At 46.3% G+C, this 8,153-nt stretch overlaps 1 long non-coding RNA gene across 1 annotated transcript; it reads right to left on the reverse strand.

Annotated features, from left to right (window-relative positions):
- Positions 1-1,341: 1,341 nt before the first annotated feature.
- LOC135983808 (uncharacterized) lies at positions 1,342-2,677 on the reverse strand. The gene is made up of 2 exons (XR_010601626.1): positions 2,534-2,677; positions 1,342-1,874 (listed from the first exon to the last, which is right to left on the reverse strand). It is a non-coding gene; the product is annotated as an uncharacterized LOC135983808 (long non-coding RNA).
- Between the last annotated feature and the right edge of the window lie 5,476 nt (positions 2,678-8,153).

An 8,153-nucleotide genomic window follows, 5' to 3' on the forward strand; every position in this document is an offset into this window, starting at 1 on the left:
ACTATTCCTTAAGATCCAAACTGACAGAGTGAGGAGTCCGATGATGCTATCAAGCCGCGTAACACATACGACACAAAATTGCTTGTGGCATTCACGGACATGCTCAGCACTGTGGAACGCTGCTTTTGGGCTTGGGAAACAAGCACTGACTGGTGGGATCACATCGTCATGGAAGTCTGGGATGACGAGCAGTGGCTGCAGAACTTTCGGATGAGAAAAGCCACTTTCATGGGACTGTGTGAGGTGCTCGCCCCCACCCTGTGGCGCAAGGACATGAGATTGAGAGCTTCCCTGCTAGTGGAGAAGCGAGTGGCTATTGCAATCTGGAAGCTGGCAACTCCAGACAGCTACCAGTCGGTTGCAAACCAGTTTAGAGTGGGAAAGTCGACCGTTGGAATCGTGTTGATGCAAGTTTGCAAGGCCATTAATCACATCTTACTCAGAAGAACCGTGACTCTGGGTAACGTGCAGGAAATAGTGGATGGCTTTGCACAAATGGGGTTCCCTAACTGTGGAGGGGCGATAGATGGGTCGCACATTCCTATTCTGGCACCACCCCACCTAGGATCCGAGTACATTAATCGGAAGTGGTATTTCTCTATGGTTCTCCAGGCGCTTGTGGATCACCGTGGATGTTTCATTGACATTAACACAGGCTGGCCTGGAAAGGTGCATGACGCACTCATCTTTCGGAACACTTGGCTGTTCAGGAAGATGCAGGCCGGGACTTTTTTCCCAGAGCGGAAGATCATGGTAGGGGAAGTTGAAATGCCCATTGTGATCCTTGGAGATCCTGCTTACCTGTTAATGCCGTGGCTCATGAAACCCTACACAGGGAGCCTTGACAGCAGCAAGGAACGGTTCAACTACAGGCTGAACCGGTGCCGAATGACTGTGGAGTGTGCCTTTGGCCATTTAAAGGGCCACTGGCGATCTCTGTATGGGAAGCTGGACTTGGCCGAACACAGCATCCCCACGGTTATATCCGCGTGCGGTGCCCTCCATAATATTTGTGAAGGGAAGGGTGAAAGCTTCACTCAGGCATGGACCTCCAAGGTTCAACACCTGGAGGCTGAATTTGCACAGCCAGAGAGCAGGGCTATTACAGGGGCCCAGCTTGGGGCTGTAAGGGTTAGGAATGCCTTGAGGGAGCAATTTGAGGCTGAAAACCAGCAGTGATATCTGATGCCCTGCACAGGAGTGAAGTGCAGTAGTTCCAATCTTTAGAAATCAGCGTCTGCTAAGCAGACAAGCAGACTTGCAGTGCCTGTTTATTTCCTGGGCTAAGGAGTCTTTTACTTTATGCAATAATAAAGAATGTTTTCAAAGCCAAAAAATCCATTTATTGAAAAGAAAAAAAAATTATTTATTGAAAAGAAACAAGGGGGTGGAGTGGGGAACAGTACAATCACAGATTCACGTATGTCCTGTCTGGTGTGCTGTGCAGTGAGTGCTGCACTTCAGGACAGCTATACTGCATGGTGATGGGGGTTGAGTGCAGAGGGTAAGGGTTGTGGTTTTCAGGGCTGGGTGGTGAAGATACTGGTGTTGGAGGCAGCGGGTGGTGTGAAGAACACGGAAGTTGGGGAAAGTGGGTTGGAGGTGACAGTGGGGCACAATGGAAAGAGTTTTGGGACAAGGGCGATCCGTGCTTTGCTGCCGGTGCTCCATGCTTTGCCGCCAGTGCGCTGCATTTTCCTGGCGGATCCTGCTTTCTCTCTCCCTCCAGTTCTGTGCTTTCTCATTCTCTTTAATAGATTGCCGCATCACTTCTTGCAGCATGTCTTCTTTGCTTTTTTGCGGTCTCTTCCTGAGTCTTTGCAGTCTCTGAGCAGGCGATAAGAGGGATGGCTGAGGTCTCAAGGTTGATGCTGCTGTATAGGCAAAATGCAACATTTAACAGAGGCAGCATTGTTTATACCAGACAGAGTAATGATTCCCCCCACACTTAAGGAGTAGAAAACATACAGGGTCTACACAATAGCATAATTTTCCCGTCTGAAACAGAGCACCCATATCCCATGGGAGCCTCAAAATGTTGAGTAAGGGGGACTGATTGTTTCAGGGCTGCACTGTCCTCTGGGTTTCTGTGCCTTGGGGAGAGCCAACAGCTTCAGGGGGCACCTACACTGAACACTGTCCCAACATTTTCCACAGGAGTTCATCCTGGATGATATCTCGCTGCTGAGGATGACCTGGGAAGCAAGGGAGGGTCTTCTACTGCAATGCAGCTTCCGCCCTGGCCCATATGCAGCTTGCCTGTGTGTAGCAATGGTCCCCCTGCCCCTTGCGGCACAGTGGCGCGGACATGTTAGCCTGGCTGGGACAAGAACCATGGTGGCTCTCCCGATAAACCTGCGCAAGCACATTGCACACGTTCTGGATGAGACATTCAAGGAGATTACCAAGGCTGATTACCGCGATGTGATAAACCACATCAATTCACTATTCCGCATCTAGGCATGCATGCCTAACCCTCCTCTGCCAAAGAGCACGCACCGAAAAAATTCCTTCCTGAAAAAAAACCACTTACCGGGAACCTGCTCTTCTGTTTGTCCTCCACCAAGTACTGGCCGCTGCGACTGGCTACCTTCCTCCTGGCTCGAGAAGAGCTCCTGGCTGCATGACTCCAGGGATTCCGGGGTGTCTCCATCCGGCCCACCACCATCACTCCCGTTTTCCTCCTCCTCCGCTTCCTCCTCCCCCCCCCGCCACACCGGCTCTGAAGTGTCCATGGTGGTGCTCAGAGTAGAGGTGGGGTTAACCCCAAGTATCGCATCCAGCTCTTTGTAGAATTGGCAGGTCACGGGGGGAGCACCCGAACGGCCATTTGCGTCGCAGGCTTTGCGGTAGGCACTCCGCAGTTCCTTCACTTTAATCCAGCACTGCAGGGCGTCCTGGTCATGACCCCTTTCCATCATGTCCTTTGATACCTTCCCAAAGGTATCGTAATTCCTACGGCTGGAGCGCAGCTGGGACTGTACAGCTTCCTCCCCCCAAACACTGATGAGGTCCAGCAACTCGCCATTGCTCCATGCTGGGGCTCGCTTGGCGCGTGGAGGCATGGTCACCTGGAAAGATTCACTGATAGCACTCCACGCCACGCCGGGCTGAGCAAACAGGAAGGGGAATTTTAAAATTCCCGGGGAATGTAAAGGGTCGGTCACATGGTTGGTTACCTGAGGCCAGGACAGTAGAGTTTGAACTGATGACCAGAGTGGCTAGAACAGGCATTGTGGGATACAGCCGAATAATTCTGGAGGCCATTCACAGTGCATTGGGCAGCCACACTGGCACCACAGCGCAATACTCGCTATTCCTCTCGGGGAGGTGGAGTACATGCAGTGCTGTAACCACGGAGATACAGCACTGCAAATGCCTTGCCAGTGTGGACGGGGAGTGAGTTACAGCGCTGGGGGCAGCTTTACAGCGCTGTAACTCGCAAGTGTAATCAAGGCCTCAGATGATGCTAGTAAACCCCAGTTGTAGAAGTAGAGAATATAAATAATAAGCAAAAGTATAAAAAAATGAGTTTAGCAGAATTTAATATGCACCTCTTTAAAATAGCGTTTCCTATAAAAATGCACTATTGATATAGACTGTTCTTAAACCAACATAACATTCACACAATATTTGGATTTCATAAAATTAAGATCTGACTCTTCTTTCTGTCCATAAACAACTTATTGGTCACAGGCCTTTTACAGCTCCATAATAGTGTTAAGACACTCAAAGAAGCCAGTTTTTTGTGGGGCCTCCATTGAAGAATTCATAGGGCAGTGAGTCAAAAACAAGTGATCAGATATCACAACCACGTGGCTGGTGATTGCAGGGCAGTGTGCCCGGGCCTCCAGGACCCCTGCGAGCCGGCTGCAGGCTCGGCCTGAGTAGCGGCACAAGTTCAGCTCAGCCCGGGCTGCCGCTCCCCTCCCCAGGCAGGAGGTGGTGCAGGGGGGAGGAGGAGGCGGCAGAGGTGGGGACAAGCCGAGGAGGAGCCCGCAGCCGGCGCTGGAGGAACGGCCCGCCTGGCCGCCATGTTCCGCCACCACCCCCTGTGCTCCACGACCGGGGCAGGGCCATGCTGCCAGCTCCTGCCTGAGCGGGGCTGACCACTGCCTGTGGGAGAGCGGCAGGGACACACTCCCCACTGAGCTGGCTCCCCCTGCCCCGCCGCACAGCCCCGGTGGCACCCAGTCAGAGAACAACAGGGCGGTTAGGATCCAATCCAGGATACTGCCTCAGGTCGGAGCTGAGGCTCCAGCATTATGTCGCCCCTGGTAATTTGCCGCCCCAAGCACCTGCTTGTTTTGCTGGTGCCTAGAGCCGCCCCTGCTCTTAGCCTAGTTACTCAATGTCATCTTTGGGTTTAAGTGCATATTTTCCATAGCTATACATCAACTTCACTGCATCAACATATTTTGAAACTGAAACTGAGCAAGAAGCAGAGTCAATGAAGTAATTTTCTAAAAATTCAATTCACATAAAGTGGCACTATGGCAGCGTACTAACTAATATTCCCATGGATTCTTTTTCATGGCTACACCTACCCCTAGAGTAGCAAATGTTTAATCTAGAAATGACAATGCAAAAATAGGATTTTTGACACAATCAAAGTGAACAGAGTCATCTATAAAATGTTTGTCATCCCAAGTGGCATGTTGTCTTCTAGAGTGTGGGGTAAGCAAGAGTATTTAAACAGGGATATTTACTATAAAATGTTAAGAACATCACTTCAAAGAAAAGAATGCCACTAAAGCATGTCTTTGCCTCACTGTATTAGCACTGCAGGCAGAGGGCTTATTAATATCTTTGGCATGCAAGTTTGGAAAGCAGGAGGCAGGAAATTTGCCCATCAGTGTTAAATACTTAGACACTTTTTACTAGGGCTGGTTGAAAAAATTGACAGAACAGTTTTCTGTCAGAAAAGTGCTATTTTATCAAAATATTTTACAGAAACATGTCACTTCTGACAACTTTTTTGAAAATTTTGATGGGAAAATTTCAAATTGAAATAGCAAGATTAATAAAAATGAAATGGCAAGATAAACTGAAACAACATATTCTATTTCACATCAATTCTGGCATTGTGTTTCTATTAGACATGAGGGGGGAAATGGCTTCAACACTGCATATGTCTGATTGGTCAGACTTGTCAGGTGTTGTTCTGTGTATTTTTTCATTAGATAAAGGCATCCATTAACATTGTGAGGATGTGGGATTGGTTCAGTTTACCCACTTATGATGTCATGGCCTGATTTAAAGTGAAGCTTGATATACAGTACAGTTGATGCTCAATAGCAGTTTGGAGGTTAAACGTAGGAGAAGCCACACACAATTCTACAGTGAAAAAACTAACTCCTTGCACCCAAATGTGCACCCAAATATTTCAGTTAGTTCCCAGATCTCAGACACAAGTAACACTTGGAAGTCAGCTGTGAACTGTCTTTATTGCACTGGGTGCCTTAATTGCTCTTCCAACTGATAGCAATTTCACAAGAAGTCGTGTGTATGCCTATGGGTGCATAAGACTTTTTTCTGCACATTGTGCAAGCAAAATGTGGAGATGGGCCCAAACCAAAGCCCTGATCCAGAATTCATACACCCAAACAGAACAATATTCCCACATCTGCATACTCACAACCTGAAGGATTCTAAATCAAGATCTAAACTGTCGCGATGTGTGAGGTGTTTTGATTTAGGAAATTTTAGTGAAAGGTAGAGCTGAGCAAATACTTGATTTTTCATTTCAGGGGCCAGATCAAAAAATAAGTCTGTCTGGTTTGAACTGAAACTGATTTTTTTTTTCTTGCTAAAACAGAAAATGGAAAAAAAAATCTATTTGAGTTCAGTGAAACACTTCCAATGTCATTTTGATTTGACATTTTCTACACAAAATGTTGATTCAAAACAGAATGTCAAAATGAAGTGTTTCAACATTTCTGGAAAAAACTGCCACATTTGCAAATCATTTCAATGCCCCGAAAAAGGCATATTTTAGTGAATTTACTATTTGCCAAAAAATCACCCAGCTCTAGCAAAAGATTTAACCAGGGATCAGGGGCACTGGATATGGAGTTTTCATTCAGACCCATCTCTATTAATAACATCACGGATGCTTTTCCCCCACTTTTAGCAGCCAGGTCACGTTGTTGTGTTTTGGTTTGTTCTTTTACTTTGAGATTAATTATTGTGCCTGCCCACTATTTATTTTTCAAAATATTTTATCAATACTTTGAACAATGTAGCTATGACAATGGTAAAGTCATAATAACCCCATGGAAATGAATGTGTCTTACTGCTTAATAGTAGTGTCACTTGCCCTATATAAAGGCTGAAACTTAAACTAACAAAAACAAGAAAATCCACAGTTGTAACTGACACTTGGGCCAAATACACCTTTCACTGTTGGAGTAAGTCCACTGTTTGTTTCTATTTAACTCAAACTATTGTACCTAAGTGTATAATAGTCTATAAATAAAAGCAGCAGTTAAGAATTTTGAACTATTTAGTCACAGATTCACAGTAGCAGGGGCGTGTACTCTATGTACTTTGCTGCCCCAAGCACGGCAGTCAGGAGGCTTTCGGCGGCCCGACTGCGGGAGGGCCGCTGGTCACGCAGATTCGGTGGCCACTGCGGGAGGTCCGCCAGTCCCACGCCTTCAGCGTACCTGCCGCCGAATTGCCACCGAAGCCGTGAGACCAGCAGACCTCCCGCAGGCATGCCGCCGAAGGCAGCCTGACTGTCGCCCTCATGGCAACCGGCAGGCTGCCTCCCGCGGCTTGCCGCCCCAGGCACGTGCTGGTGCCTGGAGCCGCCCCTGCACAGTAGAATAGTTAAGGGAAGAGTGATAGTCTAGCCTAAATTTTTGTCTGTTTTAACCAAACAAGTTTAAAGTGTGTAAACTACACATTCCACTTAAACTTTGTTCACTCTGAAGAATTTAAGCAATATATATAACAATGGCTCCTGAGAAGCCAAAAAGTTTTTTTCCCCTCAATAGATCGTGATGGTGATTACATATTATAAATAATGTCAAAATTAGCACACCTAACAAAATATTATGCAAAATCGTCAGTTATAAAAATTCATTCTGTTCTTTCAGGTAACTAATGTGTGACAAAATACTGTTAGGAGAATTCAAAACACCTACTGTATATATTTTGCAACCATGCAGTAAATAATGTGTTCACATGTATTACAGAAATGAATGGGTTTACCTTAATTTTAATATAGCACAGTCTTGACTCCGATGAAATCTCTAGAATACTGCAGTACAAAGAAAAATCATGGCTATTCAGTGATAATTACACTTAAATAACATTCTGGCATAAATCAACAAAAGCCAGAAAAAATAGCTAAAACAGGACAAGGTTTTTAACTACAGAATTTCCTGACTTGTTTGTTTCCATCTCATCCTTAATGTTATCTGAATGTTGTTTCAGTCTGGGAATTGAATTTTCTTTTAATTTGAGCAGGCCATATATTCATTTGTGGGCTCTCTATCTTCATCAATCAATGTATTACACCAGGCAGCTTCCTCTCCTCACAAAAGATAACCCTGGATTATGTCATGGCTCAATTCCCCATTGCTCCACCAAGATAATGAGCTTGCACATGTCAGAAGGATCATTTACAAAAATGAGTGGGGTGCTATTATATCACTTCCATCTGCCATAGGACGATTCCATTTGCAGAAATCAATCCCCTAGAAGAGGATTTCTTAGCTACTGTCTGTGCTGGAGAGGTATTTCAGAGCAGAGTGTGCTTTCTGGCAGGATTAAAAAAAAGGGAGGGGGGAAAATCACATGGTTGCTGCCTCTGGAAAGCCAAGAGTTGTTTTCATCTTCCTATTTTTGGCCCCTAAACTGGAAAAGTGAACTAGGGTTGAATAAGTGGCCCTCACTCCACATAAGATTGGGTTGCAAGACACTGGGGCTGAAGGAAACATCAGTTCTAATGGATGTGGAAGGGTCAAAGTGTCCATGTAGCTAGGCCACTGCCGGCTACCGATGGGTCTGTGGAGCATGTAGTAGTGCGGTGGCATTCTGTTCCCCTTCTCCTGTAGGTGGAGTGTTGGCCATATAGATCTGTGTTGTGCATTAACCCCCTGGCATGCCCCTGGCTGCATGAGCATTGTTCACATTCACATTGT

This window comes from Chrysemys picta, chromosome 1 (genome assembly GCF_011386835.1).
Source record: "Chrysemys picta bellii isolate R12L10 chromosome 1, ASM1138683v2, whole genome shotgun sequence".
Classification (NCBI taxonomy): domain Eukaryota; kingdom Metazoa; phylum Chordata; order Testudines; family Emydidae; genus Chrysemys; species Chrysemys picta.